Source organism: Trachemys scripta, chromosome 1, assembly GCF_013100865.1.
Source record: "Trachemys scripta elegans isolate TJP31775 chromosome 1, CAS_Tse_1.0, whole genome shotgun sequence".
Classification (NCBI taxonomy): domain Eukaryota; kingdom Metazoa; phylum Chordata; order Testudines; family Emydidae; genus Trachemys; species Trachemys scripta.
Genome location: NC_048298.1, coordinates 17,772,013 through 17,790,297, shown reverse-complemented (window position 1 = coordinate 17,790,297; position 18,285 = coordinate 17,772,013).

Here is an 18,285-nt window from a genome sequence, read left to right as displayed (position 1 = left end):
GTGACTGGGAACAATTAATAAAACACCAAAGAGAGAATTCCACATGACTGCTTAGCATACAAATATTTCAATTTAATACAATTAATTATGCAAGCAAATAAATATTTTAACAGCACATACATTATTTTTTAAATTTAAATAGCTGGGCTAGAAGTGAATCTTTGTTATAACAAGTTGACATACAAAATTCACACACACTCCTTGACATACACATGCATATAAAAGTGCACCTACATATGTATACATTCTTCTTTAATTTTTTTACAGACCATTTCCAATGTACTGTGTTCCATAAAATATAGTTGGGTGGGACATAATGAATCCACCAATCTGGATTCCATCCCCCCCAATTAATTCTTCAATTGTCTAAGAAGAATTGGAATGAAAACTGCAATGTCTCTCTGTCCATATCTAAAAGCTTCAGTCAGCATCTGAAAAAAAGTCTAGGCCCTACTCCTTAAGTCCAGCTGAACTATGCTTTGTACTGGACTCAGGAATTGAGAGGCAAATATGTCTTTATATCATCATTGCACACTGCAGATTCCCTGAGCTGCTGGGGAATGAATAGCTCCCGGTATAATTAGAGCAATCTCCACACTGCGCTAATATCACCAGCAGGAAGTGGATCCCAAGAAGGTTCTACAGCAGACAGGGAATACTGGAGTGTTAGAGGTGCTTCAGTCACACCTCCACTCCAAAACTTCTACTCCTTCCCTCAGCCATGCCTTTGATATATCCTTTATTCTAGAGGATGGCACAGAGTCATCAGCCAGCCAGCAGGCTGTATTCACGTCATAGCGTTTGTCTATACTACAGGTTATGTCAATATAATTTATGTTGCTTAGGGGTGTGAATAAACCACCCCTCTGAGCGACGTATGTTATACGCACCTCAGCGCTGGTGTGGACAGCGCTATGTCAGTGGGAGAGCTTCTCCTGCTGATATAGCTACCGCCTCTTACAGAGGTGGTTTTATTATGCCGATGGGAGACCTACAGCGGTGCAGCTGCATCAGCCACTGTAGCACTTCTAGTGTAGACTAGCCCTCTTTGCTGCCACACTGACACACAGAAGCCCTACTGGGGGCCAGGATCAGGTTCCTAGTTATTGGCTACTTACTGGCTAATAGCCAGTAGGTCTCTGTTAATAGTGACTCACTGCCATTAGCTCCCTTCATGTGAGGTTGGAAATATTGCCTGTAGCCTAAATGGGATGAGACTTCAAGGCAGGAGTGGCGCCAGGGTTTTTGCCGCCCTAGGCGGCACCACTCCTCCTCAGAGAATTCGGCGGCGCAGGTCCTTCCGCTCCACGTCTTCGGAGCGATTCGGCGGCGGGTCCCGGAGCGAGTGAAGGACCCACTGCCGAAGCGCCCCGAAGACGCGGAGCGGAAGGACCCCGGCCGCCAAATTGCCAGCGAGGATGGCAAAATGCCACCCCCCCAAAATCCTGCTGCCCTAGGCAACTGCCTAGGTTCGCCTAGTGGAAGCACCGGCCCTGCATCAAGGCATTAAATTAACCATCCCACTGGATTTTCATAGGGTTTCCACTAATCTAGAGCACTATCTTTTCCCAATAGGCTCAACTCTGTATTAACTAAAGGATTTACAGATCCTCATCTCTCTGAGTTTTTCTTCCATTCATTTTCATACTAACTAAAGCAGAATCAGAATTTAAAGCTACTAGCTATTTTAATATTGCATAGATTCTAGAAGTGATGCACTATGGTAACCTCAACTTGTTTGTACAAGGGCTTTCCCACCCCCACCCCCACTTAACTTAATTTGACTAAAAAATGAACACTACAGTGTCTCTCTATCTGTATGTAAAAGCTTCAGTCAACAACTTGAAAAAAAATCTAGGCCCTAGTCCTCAGGTCCAGCTGAACTATGTTTAGCTTAGAACTCAGGGACTGGGGGACAAAAGTGTCTGTATACCATCTTTGCACAACCCACATCTTACCTGAGGCCAGGTATGACACCTAGCAGCCATACTGTAGTGGCTTCATTCTGCTGGCTTTGTCTGATGGGAACAGCAGCTAATTTCAAACCCTGATCTGTTGAGCTCCTGGACTGAAGAGGTGTGCGACACGTAAATCTGCTTCCTTTGTTGATGGCTTCCATGCCAGCTTCAGACTCCCCCTCCTGGCTGTTTCCTGGGCACTTGTGCTGTGTTTGCTGTGTGTTGTGTTGTGCTGTGCTTGCCCCCTGTCTTGCTTTCTGCAAATGGACATATATATGGATCATACAGATATTTACAATGCACCCAGCCCTTCTTCTCACGGCTATGCACACATACACACGCACTCTATGATCTATCTATAAATAGAGTTTGCTCTTTAAAGGATCCATGTAATTATATGTATAGAATTCAGTGAGATACAATATCTCATTACGCTGGTCCTTTAAAAAGTAAACTCAATTTTTAAAACAAGTGCTTTTAAATTCAGTACTGTAAGTTATTATATAGTTACAGGCCATATGTTAAATTATTTTAATTTCTTGCTTTTAAATTATTATTACCACAACAAACTTGCATTTTAACATTTAATTTAAAAGAAATGCAATATATATTTTCTTGCTCTATTTAATATACTGTAGGATATTACTTTCCTTTACCACACCCAGGTGTTATGAGGGTTATTTTTATTTTAAAGACTATAGTATGGCTACAGCAGTTTTGTATTCCCCAGAAAGGCCTGAATACATTTTATGAATCGTGAATACTTTGCATATTTTTTTCTTTAATGTATCTCCCAGGAACTGAAAACACCTGCTGTGTAAGCCTGTGCATTAGAAAAGCAGAGAGGTTATATATTGGAATCAGGCTTATGGATGAAAATAAAACTTGTTTAATAGGAATTCCACCTGGGAATGGCTGGTATAAGATCTGTTAAAAACAATGGGAAATTTTGTTTAGACTCACAGCCACTTTAAAAGAAAAAAAATAAACTAAAATGAAAATTTAACTCAAATTTGCACACCAAAAAAAAAAAAAAAAAAAGTCCCATAGGAAAATTGCAAATTTCCCTCTGCCAACAGTGCTTTGAGACCCACTGTTTTCCCTGTAGTTATCCACATGGTTTTGATTTTCCCCTGACTACAAAAAAACATAAACATTGGCAAATGCAGCTTGGAAAAAGTGGCGACCCCACCGTGTGAAGTAGCACTTGATGCTGTTTGCCTTGATAGACGCTCAGTTTAACTGTAAAGATAAGTTCATTTGGTTTTAATTTGAGGAAGTTTTACATTTCAATAAAACCAAAATGAAAATCCCCATGTTTGGATTAGTAAATTGCAACCGTTGAGCTTTACACGGGATTGAAATTTTGCCATTTGTTCATTGTGGCTTTGTCATTTGTTGTAATTTTGTCCCTGCTATTTAAAGAAATACAAAATCAATGGAGAAAGAATGGAGGGTGGATGAGAAGAAGAAAAATTGAAAAATTCTGTAATAAAATAAACAACTCATTGTAATTTTTCCTGTAATATTTGCACAATGGGAGATTCAAGTTTAAGGTCATATTCAGGGCCATAGGCTCCTAGCTTCATGAGAGGAGGTGACAGATTTAGTCTTAGAAATCTTTGGCCCCCTGGTATTGTGGCTGCAGTTGCTATTTGCCTAAGTTGTGGTGTTGGCGGTGAGAACAGATTTATGCGCATAAAGCTGCCATTCTGCAAGGGCTCTTGTAACACAAAATGCACTTCTCAAGTTGTACCTTGGTTTGAAAAGAGCTGAAAGAAAGAAGCAATTGACTACCAAGAGAATGGTACCAGATGCTGGCCTTTTGACATCAACCAGTGGGCCATGGCTGAGCACTTCCTCAGCATACCTTGCTTTCATTCACTACAACGCTTATAATGAAAAGCACCATAAAAAAACAGAGAGATTCATAGGCTGCATTTAAAAAGGGGTAATTAACTAAAACTCAGAGAAAAGATGGTGAAGCGTCCCATTAATAGTCTTCAGTTCCCAAGTAGACAGTTCACCAAATTTACAATACCATGCAAAACATGGTCTGCTTAAGATTCAGAAGGGCAACAGTGTTTTACCTGATCTCAGATTCTATACTGCACCATTTTCTTCTCTTATGCTCTCTCTTTTTAATTTTTTCTTCTTTCTATTTCCCTCTTATTCCAGAACCTGCTAAACTTCTTCAAAAAGGAGATAAACTTCGTATATGCAAATATGTATTATAATGAATAGGTACACTTTATAATTGCACTTCCAATAGATAGAATAATCAGTAACACACCTATTCCCTGCAGACTGTAGGTATAAGACCATCTTTTACATAAAGCACTGTACTAGGTCTCAGGAGATCTGGGTTCAGATCCTGGACCTGCTACAAACTTTCTGTGTTACCCTGGGCAGGTCAGTTAATCTCTCTGTGTTTCAGTTCCACATCTGTAAAATGCAGATAATAATTTCTCTCCCTCCCCCCATTGTAAGGTCTTTGGGACAGGGACTGTCTCTTACATCTTCAGACTTCTAGATAGGGTGATGTGAAAAGGTCCCTCATGAACACAGCAAGATACATTCAAAATCAACTCATATAGCTTGATTTAAATTTTAAACTTTGCCCTTTTATTGCACCTTTTAGCTAAAGTTTGTCAAGCAATTTACAAGCAATACTGAATTCAGTTTTGCAGTGTCCCTGGGTGGAATGGATATAGTTTTATTACTATTTTATAGCTGAAGAAAATAGGATTTCTGTGACAGAGACAGCAATAGACTCCACATCTGCTGAGCGGCAGGCTTCTGCTTTAACCACCAGGCTCTCTTTCCTCACTTACAAACCCTCTGCCAAAAATATTTAAAAACTAATATGGGGACACGGTGATATGTGGCATGTCAAATGACAGTTGCTGTTGCCCTTCTAATTCAAGCCTCAAGATGCACATTGCCAAAATATTGTAGTGCCAATATGCTAATATTGCTGATGTTGAAAGATATGAAAAGAATAATTTTCAGCTGGGACAAGGTGAGAGAGAGACAGCGAGGTTGTCATTTTGCTAACCTGGTAGAATTGCAGCTTACTGGGCTATGATCATTCTAGCTCTAGTTTTGGTGGTTGTACAATGTACTGGAAATAGGCAGAAGTACCCTAGGCACTGAACAACAGTTAAGACAGGCAAATTCTGCTTCTTGGACAAGTCCTTGCCACTGTCTGGCTACCAATTGACAGACACAAAGAACAACCTGTCACAATAATATATATATATTTTTTGCAAATAATTGGAGAAGCTTCTTTGTAGACTTGAGATTAGCTTAGAGAGGAAGATGCTTGAGGGTAGGAGTCAGGAGACCTGGGTTCTGTTCCTAGTGCTGCCACAGCTTTCCTGAGTCACTGAACCATAACCTCTCAGGGTTTGACTCTTCATTGCCTTGCAGGTTCTTTAACTCTTACCATCTGCACAAAGTGAGTGTTAAATCTTGCTCCACTCACATCCATTCAGAATGCTGCCCCAAAGAGCATATTCCTAGCCCCTTGCTTTGACCAGGTCACAGCTTTCTCTGAATCCCTCCCCTAGCTTCCTCTTCTCTGTCACATCCCCTTCTCTTTAAAGGCCGTTTACAGTCAATCCCCGCTCTATTTATCATCTTTCATTCACTATCAAGGAGTCATTGCTCTCCTCCTGTTGGCCTGGTTGCTAGCCTCCATCACCCATTTGTTACATTTTCAAACAGGCATCTTGGTGCTTTCTCCTATACTGCCCCTCGCAGTTGGGAGAAGCTCCCTATAAATGTCTGCAAGATTACCTCGTTATCCATCTTCAAATCCCTCCTCAAAACTCTCCTTTGACGTGAACCTACAAAAAACTTGAGAACGGTTAGGCCACTGGTGTGCAGAGACCACTCCCGAGTTCCAATATTGTCTCATTGTTCACTTGTGCTCCCCTGTCTGTCTATAGCCATCTGTTGCCGCTAGTCTTCTGGCTCCTTCTAAGCACCATGTACAATGGGGTCCTGGTCCATGACTAGGAATAATAATAGTAATGCTACCAAATCAAAATGGTGTCACTTTACATTCACTTTGCACAGGGGCAAATGACTATATAAAGTACTAGCAATGGAGAACCGGGCCCTCAGTTTCCTCATCATCAAATATGAAGTAACATCTGACCTTACTGAGGTTAAATTAATTTATGTTTGTAAAGTGCTTTGAGATCCTCAGGCTACAGAAATGCAACATTTCCCCAAAATTTGCCAAGATAAACAGTTAGGGTTACCTTGCTGTCTGGAGTGTTCTCATATATTTCCCCATACTAAAGTTGATTACTGCCAGCCCTGTTGCTATCTAACTGTAAATTCTTGATTTAGTTATCTGTGGTAATTGGCAAGTTATTGAGAGCCACTGCTGTATTAGTGCATAATGGCTTAACCTCTCTTGTCAGATGAAGAAACCAAAGATGTGCTGAAATGACAAAAGAACTTTCAAACTAAGCAACCTTTCACATTACAAAAAAAATTAAGAGAAGTTTCAGGAAAAGAGATTTCTCAAGGTGTCAGAGGTGTGTATCCTAGCTGGCAAGAAATAAAGGCTTAGCAAACTCCACAGCTCTAAGAATATAAGCCTTGGAAAATGCTATATTTCAAGACTAACAATGAATATGTCATACATTTTCACCTATGAAATGCTTGAATGCTTTTCACTATGCCCCAGAAATCAGTAGCGAGAAACACAGAACAGAACCTTATTGTTTGAAGAAAAATAGCTTGTACTGTAAAGACTGTATCTCAGCGTAATTACATAAACATATTTTACCATGTATATATAATATTACACTCTGTACTCAGAAGGATTCCAAAACACTTTACATATGAATAAGGACTACTTCACCCATCACTGAAATGCAGGCACCTCTGAGGTAGAAAATGGAAGCTGCTGAATGCTAGTATGTTCCACAAGAGTCTTCCAGGAGGGAACAAGAAGAGTAGCTTATCCAATTGGAACTTCATGGAGAATTTAGGTAAGCATAACATAATTACCCACGTTGGAATTTGGCCAGGATGCTAGGGTTAACACCCCTACTTATGTGAAAAGTGCCATGGGACCTCCACGGGCTACTAAGTGGTCAAGGCTGTGGTTTTAGGTTTCATCCATAATACAGGTGACTTCAGGACATTGCTAAATGTGTTGCATTGAGTGTGAGTTTCACTTGTTTAATGAGGCCAAAAATACTCTTTTTTTTTTACTTTTGCTGATATTTCTGACTATTTGTTGCTATTTGTGATAAAGGGAGTTAAAGAGGTTGAAGAGAGAAGGAGAGGAGAGGGAATGTTGTTATGCTTTGTGTACCCAATCCTGATCTCAATGAAACCATACGCCTCTTGGGGCACAATCTCCCAGTTGATAAATAAATGTGAGTTTTGCTGTTAATTTTATTGGGGGCAGGATTAGGCTTCTAATGAATAAATGTGAAGGAGGCATCTTGCATATGAACTCTGTGATTCTTTTTGCACAGAGTGTTGGAAGAAATTTAAGCTATTTTTTTCTGTACCTATTAGGTGTAGCCTTACTCATTTCTAAGGGCTTAGTCATGGCTTTTACTTGACTCCCGCTGTAGGGGCACATTGTTGCTATGCTGATCCTGGAGCACTGCCCGAGTCACAATCTCGCTCCCCGTTCCCCCACTGCTCCAGGGAGGGCATATGCTGCATCAGGTCTGCTCCCCAAGGCAGCAATATAGCTGCATGGCCAGGCATATTACAGGGGTGTGGAGCCAAGTCCCAACCTATCCCACACCTCTTCTCATGCGATTATTGCACCTTCTTATACCCAAATGCCGCTGTATAATCTGTGCCATGATTTGAATGAAAGCAACACTGACTACCATTCTTGTAGTCAGAATTTGAGTTGTGTGCAGTAGAAGGGGGCTTCCTTTCCTACACGCTCTCTTTAGTTCTGTCTCTTTGTTTCTAGATTGAGATACCATGCGGGTGGGGTACTTTTTTGTGTGTCTCTTAGGATTATTGGGCAAGATTTTCAACAATTACTTAGTGATTTGGGATGGCCTCTGTTTCTGGTCATTAGCTCAAAACATCCTTTTTGGGGTCCAATTCTCATAATGTTCTGACTGATTGTCTCTCTGAAAATCAGACCCCTTTGAGTCATCTTGAGCTGAGCATCCAAAAACATTCAGAAAAACTAGTCACTATTCACAATGTCAGCCATGGGGCTCTAATGATAGAATACCTTTGTGCCTCTGATACTTTTCATTTTAAACTGGGAGGGACAGGGGAGAAGTAAAGTATTTAATAAATCAGACAGAAAAAAAGGATCTCCCCAAATGCAACATTTAAAAAACAAAAAAGAGAAAGTGACAGTTAGATCAAATGAAACAGGGCTGACAAGCAGACTTCTTTAAGTCTTTATTAACTGAATAACCCAAACTGGCTGGTGTAGGTATTATCCTGGTACAAATGCAGACTATTAATGACTCTCTGGGACTGGACTCAGTATGGTCAGACCACGGGCATTCAGCAGAGTTGCTAAAACGTGAAGGAGGCAAATAAATATAGATATATGAGTGGAGATAGGAGAGTAGTGCAAAGAACCACTGTCGGGATTTACTGGGCCAGGAAAAAATGTGGGGATCAGCTCTGGTGCTGATAGGTGAGGGAGAGGAGGAGAGAGATTAGGCACTGTCAGCGTGTAGCTGAAGGCAGGATAACCTGCCCAGATCAGCATAGGCCCAGGAAAACACCCATGGTGCTTGTCCCCTCCTACACTGATCTGTTATGAATTGTGCTGCCCTGTCCAAACCAAACACATCGAATCAGATAGCAGTCTGGCATGGATATTGCAAAAGCCTCTGAAGCAGCCGTGTACAGCTGTGCATATCAGGCACACAGGTGTTTCTGCCTGTATTTTCTGTCTTGCCAACACTGTTTTTTATATGGGCAATTGAGATTGTTGGCAATCCCAGTCAGATGTTTCACAGCTATACAGAGTGTGGGTGTGTAGACCACCCAGTGAGAATAAATGAAATTATTCTTAGTCTCTCAATGACTTCCTGGTCATTCTCCTCCTTTGAGGAGAAAGTCAAATGGGGCAGGTGAATCATCTAGGAAATATTGCCAGATTAATCTGATTGTAATTTAGCCAAGAAAGCTCAGATGAGACGCCCAGCATCTGGTTGTCAGCAAAGTCCTGCTTTTTACCCAGCTCTTCAAAAGGCTTTGCTGAGGCACAAGAGGGTCAAGTGACTATCCCCAAGGTCACACAGTGAGTCAATGCCTCAATTCATATTCAAATCCAGCATCCGCTTGACTCTGCATCATTAGTTCTAACCACGAGACCCACCCTAAATTAATTGGTGAGGAATTCAACACTGGTTGCACTGTGTGGGTTCTTTTGTGCTAGTGACAATACCATGGCAGGCTTTTCATGCTGAATAGTGGAAAAGTCTGGTACACAACAATCCCTGTAGAAAAATCCAGTCCCTACAGGAGGAAAGTACTTTAGACACTTAAAAAACACAGACATACAAACAAAAATAAGAGACAATCTTGAGGCTGTTCATTGTCCTTTAAAGACAAGTTTTCTTTCCTAATAGCCCACAAGCTATTTTCTGCTGTGACCAAGGTCATCATAATATAAGAGAAAATCATCCTGTGATAGAGCACGTTCTTAGGTCTGCATTGCTTTCTTCTCTTTCCCTTCTAACTTAAACACTAGACTTCTCATCTCTGAAGGAGAGAGATCAGGCAGCAGAGATATTTCAACTCCTGTTTTGTTTTTTACTCAGTCATCATCTGAAAACTCAGAAAGCTGAGAACATGGGGCCGGTCCATAGCATAGCGAAGTCATTGAAAGTCTCTCTTCACCTCTGAGGTAGAAAGTGAACTGCTCACTTTCCAAATGTGTTTTCTAAATCTCCTTACAAGGCTATCCAGCTGTGGTGTTTCTTTCTGAGTTTGCCACTTGTCACCTAAACAGTGGTATCTACCTGAACAAATGAATGAAGACCAGCAGTGGAAAGAAGGGTGTAGTTTATATAAGAATAGTCTCTTGGGAACCTGGTGCTGGGGGAGGGGTAGGACCATGAATCCTGATCTAACCAAAGTAGCATATATAAATGCTGGGTTATTAATTTCTCAAATAAATGTTTTCACATTGCTTATATCACAGTTGGGAAAAAAGTGAAATAGCTTCGTTGGGAGTCCACCAGAAGTGGAAAGGTAATACGGTAGTTAGAGTGGTTTCTGAGGTCAGAGGAAGTCTTTAGATCAATCAAACCCTTGAATAACTAATTAAAAAGTGTCTGTCCATCCAGTCAAGGTTGCATGATATAGACCCACAGTTAGTACAGCAGGTCTACACTTAAAATGCTGCAGCAGCACAGTTGCACCAGTTCAGCTGCAGCGCTTCATCAAAGACTAAGGTTCCCAACCCTCCAGGATTGGCTTGCAGTCTCCAGGAATTAAAGATTCCTCTTTAATTAAAAATTACATCATGTGATTAAATCTCCAGGAATACATCGAACCAAAATTGGCAACCTTATCAAAGAGGCTAATTTGTGGACGAGAGAGCTTCTCCCAGTGGCGTAGTTAATCCACTTCCACAAGAGGCAGTAGCGATGTCAATTTATGTATTTAGCATGTGCATAGTCATCTAGCCAAGCAATGTCATCTTCAGTGGCGTGATGCAGTTCTTCTAGGCCACCACTGAACCTAGTCAGCAGGCATTCCTCGACGATGTGCATCATCATCTGTGTTGCGCTGCAGCTGCACGAAGAGCTGTCACAAAGGCCCCTGCAACACTGGTTGGCTGCACAGAGACCTTTCCCAGTCCGGAACCTGTTCAACAGGGACCATTGGCAACGGAGCAGGTCAAAACCAGGCGGGCAAATTGTGGGGTCGGTGATGAGGGACTGGTTGGGGATTATAACAGATATCCATTCCTCTCGCCCGAGTGTTTCTGCCCTAACATCCTGGCGTGGTGGATGAGACCATAATGGGCGACGTGATGGTAAACGTGCAGCTGGTGGTTTAAAAAGGTCATTGTGCAGTGGCAGGCTTGGGTTGGCGCGTACTTTCTCCAGTAACTTACCAGTAACAACCTCTAGTCTGATATGAGGAGGAGCCATACTGCTCAGAACTAGAAGCCAGGGGAGTGGAGTCAGACGCAGGGTGCCGGAGATAACTGTATATCCAATAGTCTGTAACTGCATATCCAATAGTTTGGTGTGTGACGATTAACTCCATACTGCTGTGTAGTACTCTGCCAGCGAATATGAGGTGGCAAGTGCTGACGTCTGCAGAGTTGGAGCATGAGCACCCCATGACGAACCTGCCAGTTTTCTAAGAAGATTGTTGCGCATCTTAACTTTAGCTGCTGTCTTCTTCAGGTGAGCATGATAACTCAGTGTGCAGTCTAAGGTCACACCTAGATAGACCGGTTCTACTTCATGCTTCACCTTCGGATCATTCAGATAAACATTCAGTTCTCGGGTTGCACTGGCGTGATGAAGATGAAACAAACTGGAGACTATTTTTATGATTCTTGGCTGGAGGCACCAAGTCTTACAGTAGTCAGCTAACTTTATCACGTCCCAGTTTAAGGTAGCATCAAGCTCGTGGAACGTCTGGGCCTGGGTACCGCAACAGATGTTGTCTGCGTAAATGAATTTTCGTGACTCCATTGTTGGCAGGTCATTGATGTAAAGGTTGAACAAGGTTGGAGAAAGCACAGAGTCATGGGATAACCCATTCCTCTGTTGTCTCCAAGCACTCATCTTCTCCCCCATATGGACTCTAAACTGCCTATTGTGGAGGAACAGGTCAACAACGCCTGTGACCCAAGGTATCAGGACTCGTGATACCTTCACGAGCAGGGCAGCATGCTATACTGTATCATATGACACTGTTAGATCAATGAAAACAGCACTTGATTTCAAGTTTATCTGGAAGCCATTTTCAACAAATGTAGTCAGCGTGAGTACTTAGTCACATGTGCTATGGCCTTAGCAAAAACTGGCTTGGTCAGGGCTCAAAATTCTCTCTGCGTCGGGTAATATGTGCTGTAGGACCAAGCGCTCCAGTACCTTGAAGCATACCAACACTAATGATATGTCAATGGGAGAAACCCTCCTGTCATCATAGCACTGTCTACACTGTGGCTTAGGTCGGTATTACTGCATCACTTGGGGCTGTGTATTTTTCACACCCCTGAGCATCGTATTTATACTCATGTAAGTTTATAGTGTAGACCTGGCCATGGTCAGTATCCCACAGAGTGTTTGCTCTTTTTGTATAAAAGGAAGGTCATTCCTTCTGAATCCATCTGTGGGGATATTATGCTGTCATGAATATACTCAGTTCTTGTCTTGGAAGTAGCCTCTTTCCATCCTGTGTTTGGTAGGTGAAGGAGACAGAGCTTTCTTTGGGGCTGGTCCCTGGCTGTTGAGAAATCCCACAGGAACTAAGGACTGTTGTAAACTTCACCACCTTCTACTCCACTACACAGAGCAACGTGTCTATTTAAACAGCAACAACAATAATAATGCCCACCAAATCTTACCAAAATAAAACCCTACAATGGACACACACTTCTCTCCCTGGGGAAAGAATGAGAGAGAATACAAACCACATGTGACTGTTGTTAGTCATATTGCTTAAGGCTCTATTGGAAGGCTCACATACTACGGTGATGAGAGCAGTAGGAGAACCTGAATAGAATAGAATAAAATAGAATAGAAAACTAAACTTTCCTAACCTGCTTTAACCCATATATGATTATTATGACCTGGCATATTTCTTAATTTGTTTCTTACACTTTACATTTGTTCACACTGCATAGAACCTAAAACTAATTATTTCCTCTATTGTATTGTATAGTACTATATGGTGGTGGTGACTAGTTTCAAAGGCATAAAAATTACAAGTATTGTACCCAAACAATGTTTTCTTGTATCATTAATTTGTACATTCCTAGGAAATCAGATTTTCCCCTCTTTTTAAGGTAAGGTGACCAGACAGCAAGTGTGAAAAATCCGTAGAAGGGCCCCGAATATCAGGGCTGTCCCTATAAAATCGGGACATCTGATCACCCTCTTTTAAGGGCAATATTGTATTTTCAAACAACAACAACTTTCCATGCAAAATGTTACTGGTTGTTTTACAATGTCAGAGAGTGAAATGGTCCACTTCCATCTAATTGGTGGCATTTATCCCAGAAATGAAATTCACATTGATACCGTTTATGAAAAATGTGGGAATACGTCACAGATTATATTCTCTTTAAACATGTTTTCAAGTAGAATTGTACAGCCGTTACAGGCATTTCAATAGCTCGTGTTGAAAAATAATAATTTCATGAGGGCAGGTTGATGGCATTGGCAAAAATTTTACACAAAAGAGTGGAAGGACTTAGTTTTCTGCTTATTTCACTAAGGAATTTATTTTATTGCATTTAAATTGTAAGTCATCTGTTTTAGATCTTCTAGGATACCAGTAGTATGTAACTTTGAGACATTGCTTGTAGGTTATCTACTCACTATTTTCTCATCTTCTGGGGGAAAATACACAGCTGTAAGCAAAGAGGAATATTGCATTGCACTCCCATCAATAATTATGCTAATTAAGGTTCTCCATATTGTATATGATTACTCATTGGCATTTCTAATTTGCCAACACTTTGGGATACATTTTGCAGTTCTAACTCAGGCAGAGTTTCCAGGGAATTCCAGTCTTTTAATGAGCTTTCTTTTGGAACAGATTGTGGCCTGTGTTATGAAGACAGTCTGACTAGATTGTCATAATGGTTCTTTCTAGCTTTAAGAAATTCTACAATATATGAATGAGTTGGTTACTGGGAACTTCACCCCGCCAGGACTGTAGAGAAGTGGTGTCCTGAAAGCAGCTCTTAACAACTATAACTAGGTTAAAAGAAATTACAACTCTAACTAACCCAAAACACCACATGTGAAAAATGGACTTCTATTTGTCCTGCACTGCATATTACTTAAGTGTCAGAGGAGTCCCAGGCTACGTCTACACTACCCGCCTGAATCAGCGAGTAGAAATCGATCTCTCGAGGATCGAATTATCGCGTCTCATCAGGACGCGACATTCGATCCCCGAATCGGCGCTTGTACTCCACCAGGGCAGGTAGGAGTAAGTGCCGTCGACGGGGGAGCCACGGAGGTCGATTTGCCGCCATCCTCACAGCGGGGTAAGTCGGCTCCGATACGTCGAATTCAGCTACACTATTCACGTAGCTGAATTTGCATATCTTAAATCGACCCCACCCCACCGCCTGTAGTGAGGACGTAGCCCAAGTGTCTATATAAAGACTTGTCTCTCGTGGTCACACTTACCCAACGTACTACTGTATTGCCTTAAAACATGAATCTAGTTAATGTGGTACAACAAAGGTTATTGTTGTTTTGTTTTTTAGGTTTTTTTTCCTCCCATTGCTTTTAACAACAACGTGTAGTTTGAGATCCATGAGTACCTGAAAGTAACTTCTGCATCCTATTCACAAAGTTGTTAAATAATTATATTCAACAGTAGAATATTTGGCTTCTCACCGTACAATGCATAAATCTTGTGCTGAATTGCTGCTTCACTGTTTCTCTTTCCCTTGAACTCTTGCACGGAGGAAAAGAATTTCTTAAGAGTTCAATAGGAATGTCCCATTACTGAGCATCAATCATCCAATGCCCATTGTGCATGGAAAGTGAGGTGACTGTAATAAAATTGACACAACTAAGCAAGCATCATCTGACCTTTAGAAGCCAGCGCTTATGATCCGAAGACCCATACTTCCAAACCTTCAGAGTTAAGAGTTATCATCCCCCTGGAAAAAAAAGCCCTCAGTAAATGAAGTGCTACATATGAATGTGTGTGATAAAAGAGGTGGAATAAATTCCTCTGTGACCCTTAGTTGAGGAGTGTTGACAGAATAGAGGTAGAGACTGAATTTTGAAAGGAAGGACAAAGGAATGTATCTTTTGGTCTTCTAGATGGAAGCAGCTGCTTCCCTTATCTTGGGTCAGTATTAAAATAGTTGTTCCTTCCACATCAGCCAAGTCACAACACAACATGCAATACTGCATTTGAGATGCTGCAAAGTAAAGGGGAATGGGTACAGTGAAAATGTTGTATCCACAATGCTGACACAATGAGAACATAAATCTTCAATGAGTTTTGTCAACTTGTTTGCTTTTGTCTACACTCTATTTTCCAAATAACATGTGCTGTCATTACCATGTTAGTCTTCCTGAGCTTGTCCAGTCCGTCAAAGATCTCCTGGGCTGGCCTACAAGAGAGGATGCTGCTATGAGCTCTGACTCAGCATCAGCATGAAGTTGTTGGATTAATGACTTTATAAAGTCTCCCCCACTCATTCGCTCCATATTATGTTCTGTTTATTTTAAGATGAGCCATCACACACACAGAGCTGATGTATCTGATTTGTGCAAATCAAAGAGTTCTGTGTTTTAAATCCTGGTGGGAGGCTTCAAATCATCTCTTGCACGGATTAGTGTTTCAATTCAGGTACCACATACTTTTCCTAAAGTTGTGGCTGTCTAACATGTTCTATTTGCTTTTTACATGAGTATTCCTTCTAACACTATAAACATTACACTGGGTTATTCCAGTTCCTTCCTTAAGTTTTTGTTTAAGTTCATAATAAATACCAAAAGGAAATTACAGGAATGTTCAAATGCAATATTTCCAGAAATCTCTAGTCCCATTATGGAGGCCCTCGTTAGCTAATCCCCTGGGTAAAGATGTAAGCTTTTAAACAGGTAGCATGGTAAAGCAGCTTACAGTAGAGCTGAACTGCAGATGGGCTACTCACAGAAAAGTTACCATTTCAAAGAGCTCCAGCCGAGCCTTAAAAAAAAGGTCCAGCCTGTTTTTGATGTGTGTTTGACATTTATTACTTCCTTTAGGTTTTTCTGTTAGAAATACCTTGGTGATTTAAGAGGACTTGACTACTGCATTCAGGGGTTAAAAATGGATTTAGGCAGAAACTGATATTTCCTTGTTACTCTTTGATTCATGAAAGAGTGGAGACACCAAGGGGGAGAAGAACAATGCTTAAATCCTCCTTTTCAGCTATCCTCAGCTTGTGTCTGGGATCCCTGCCTCCTTGGAAATCCAAGGTAAAAAGGGGAAAAAAGAAGATATTTTATTCTTAAATTCAGTAAAGTTATCTACATACTTATATAGCTCCCATGACCGTGGTATAAGACCACGTGCCAATATTTAGTTTATTTATCTTGACTTCCTACCTTGTGAGATAGGGAAGTGCTAATATTCCTATTTTACAAATGGGGAACTGAGGCATAGAGATCCTAGGTGACTCAGAAGGTCACATAGCAAGGGTGGTAGAACATAGACTTGAACCCAGATCTTCCAAGTTCACTGGGCCAGCCTTCCTTTCTGAGTAGAGTTCTTATGCTCTCAAGTATAATCTTTCCTGTTTTTTTCAGAAAAGTACTGTCTGATGCCCTACATCACAGAGCATGTAAGCATGTCTGAGCATATTCAGGAAACCACTTACGCATGTGCTTAAGTCCCAATGCTTTCCTGAATTAGATATCGCCTTAGCTTGGCCTGCCTTGCTGATGTTTCAAACCAGGGAAAGTTTTCATTATAGGGTTCAGAATACTGTGCATTTATAGCTCACAAACAAATGTAGAAATAAAACAAAAAGAGGATGCTAACCATATGTCATCTCCCAATTTGTGACTTCAAGGGATATAGTTACAGGAGTTCTTTCAGCTTGGGAGCAAATGTACATTTTGCATTCCAGTGTAGGGTACAATAATGGCAACCCATCATTGTGTCTCTGGAGTACAGTATGTTGTGGCTTTAATCCAGCACAGTGCATTATGCTGAATGTCACTTTGTTATTATAGCAGTAAACTTGGGGTACTCTTGAAGGAGATGCTTTAATTTGCTAGGTATTTTTTGGGAAAAAATCCTTTTGTTTGGCTTTACAATGTTGATCAGATCAAGGAAAGGAATTCATGTTTGAAACAGGGCCGCCGGGGGTGGGAGGGGTGGTGAAATGAGGCAAATATAGCATTCTATAATATTGCAACTTTTTTTAATGGAAGGGGCCCCCAAAATTGCTTTGCCCCAGGCCCCCTGAATCCTCTGGGCGGCCCTGGTTTGAAAATAGCTTTTCAGTCAATATGGAAACTATGCAATGCAGACCTAAGATACTTTTGTGAAGAGGTGTTATTTAAATTAAGTTTCAATATAGAGATAGCCAGATTCTGTCTTCTTTACACCTGTGTGACCCCCTGAAGTCAGATGTAACCGTGGGCTGAACCTGGCTCATAGACAGACTTTGTTGCTTAATATATACTGTGCCACAAAAGGAATAATGAAATAAGACGTTTGCTGCATTACTTTCCTATTACAGTGGAATTCAGTCTCATTGATCACCAAGTGCAACTCTCTGGAGTAAGTCTAACTTTCCATAACTCCCTGCCCACCCCCACCCCCATTCCTCATGTGTGCTGTTGTCTACAACTGGCTTATAGTGATCAATGAGGATTTTGGTTGTAAACTTGGGCTGGAATTGGTTCCTTTGATGGTTTTCAAAGACAGGAAGAATTATGTACCTGTCTGAGTTCCACTTGACTGCAGGTAAAGAATGTTACAGCTTGTGGGAGTACTAATTCAAACCAATAATTGACCTGAGTTGCAGTGAAATGCTTATTAGAACTTGCTCTGTCCTGGAAAGATGGGAAGATTGTTTCCATGCATATGTCTGATCTGAAAGTTCTCCATTTCATGGATCCACAAGTAAAATTAAATCTGACAAAATAGTGCAAACAGGATGTGCACTTAGAAAAGGACACACAAAAGGTGTGCGACCCAGAGATGAGATTCACAACCCTGATCTGCAGGAGTTGGTTTGACATCTAGGACAAGGCCCCTACTGTAGGGTGTACCCGGTAGCTTAGTTTGTAACAGTGTGAGATTCACACAAACCTCTAAATGGCTGAGTCTCTCCTTTCTCATACCTTTTCTGTGAGCAGGTTGAGTTCCCATCGTGCTGGTGAACAAACAAAATATAAAGTCCAGGCTTGCCTCCTTCCTGAGGTTTGGTAACTCAAATAATAGAACATAAAACTCACTCTGAGTTTTCTCCTCAAGCTCGGCTTTTTCTAGGGTTTCCCTACAATGTTTTTTCATCTCTGCCCCAGCTCCCTCTGCCAGAGACACTTTTTGGGGGGATTTAATTAGGCTTCTACAATCTAACCTCAGTATCAGGACTCCAATATTGAACCCAGCCCACCAGCGGCATCCT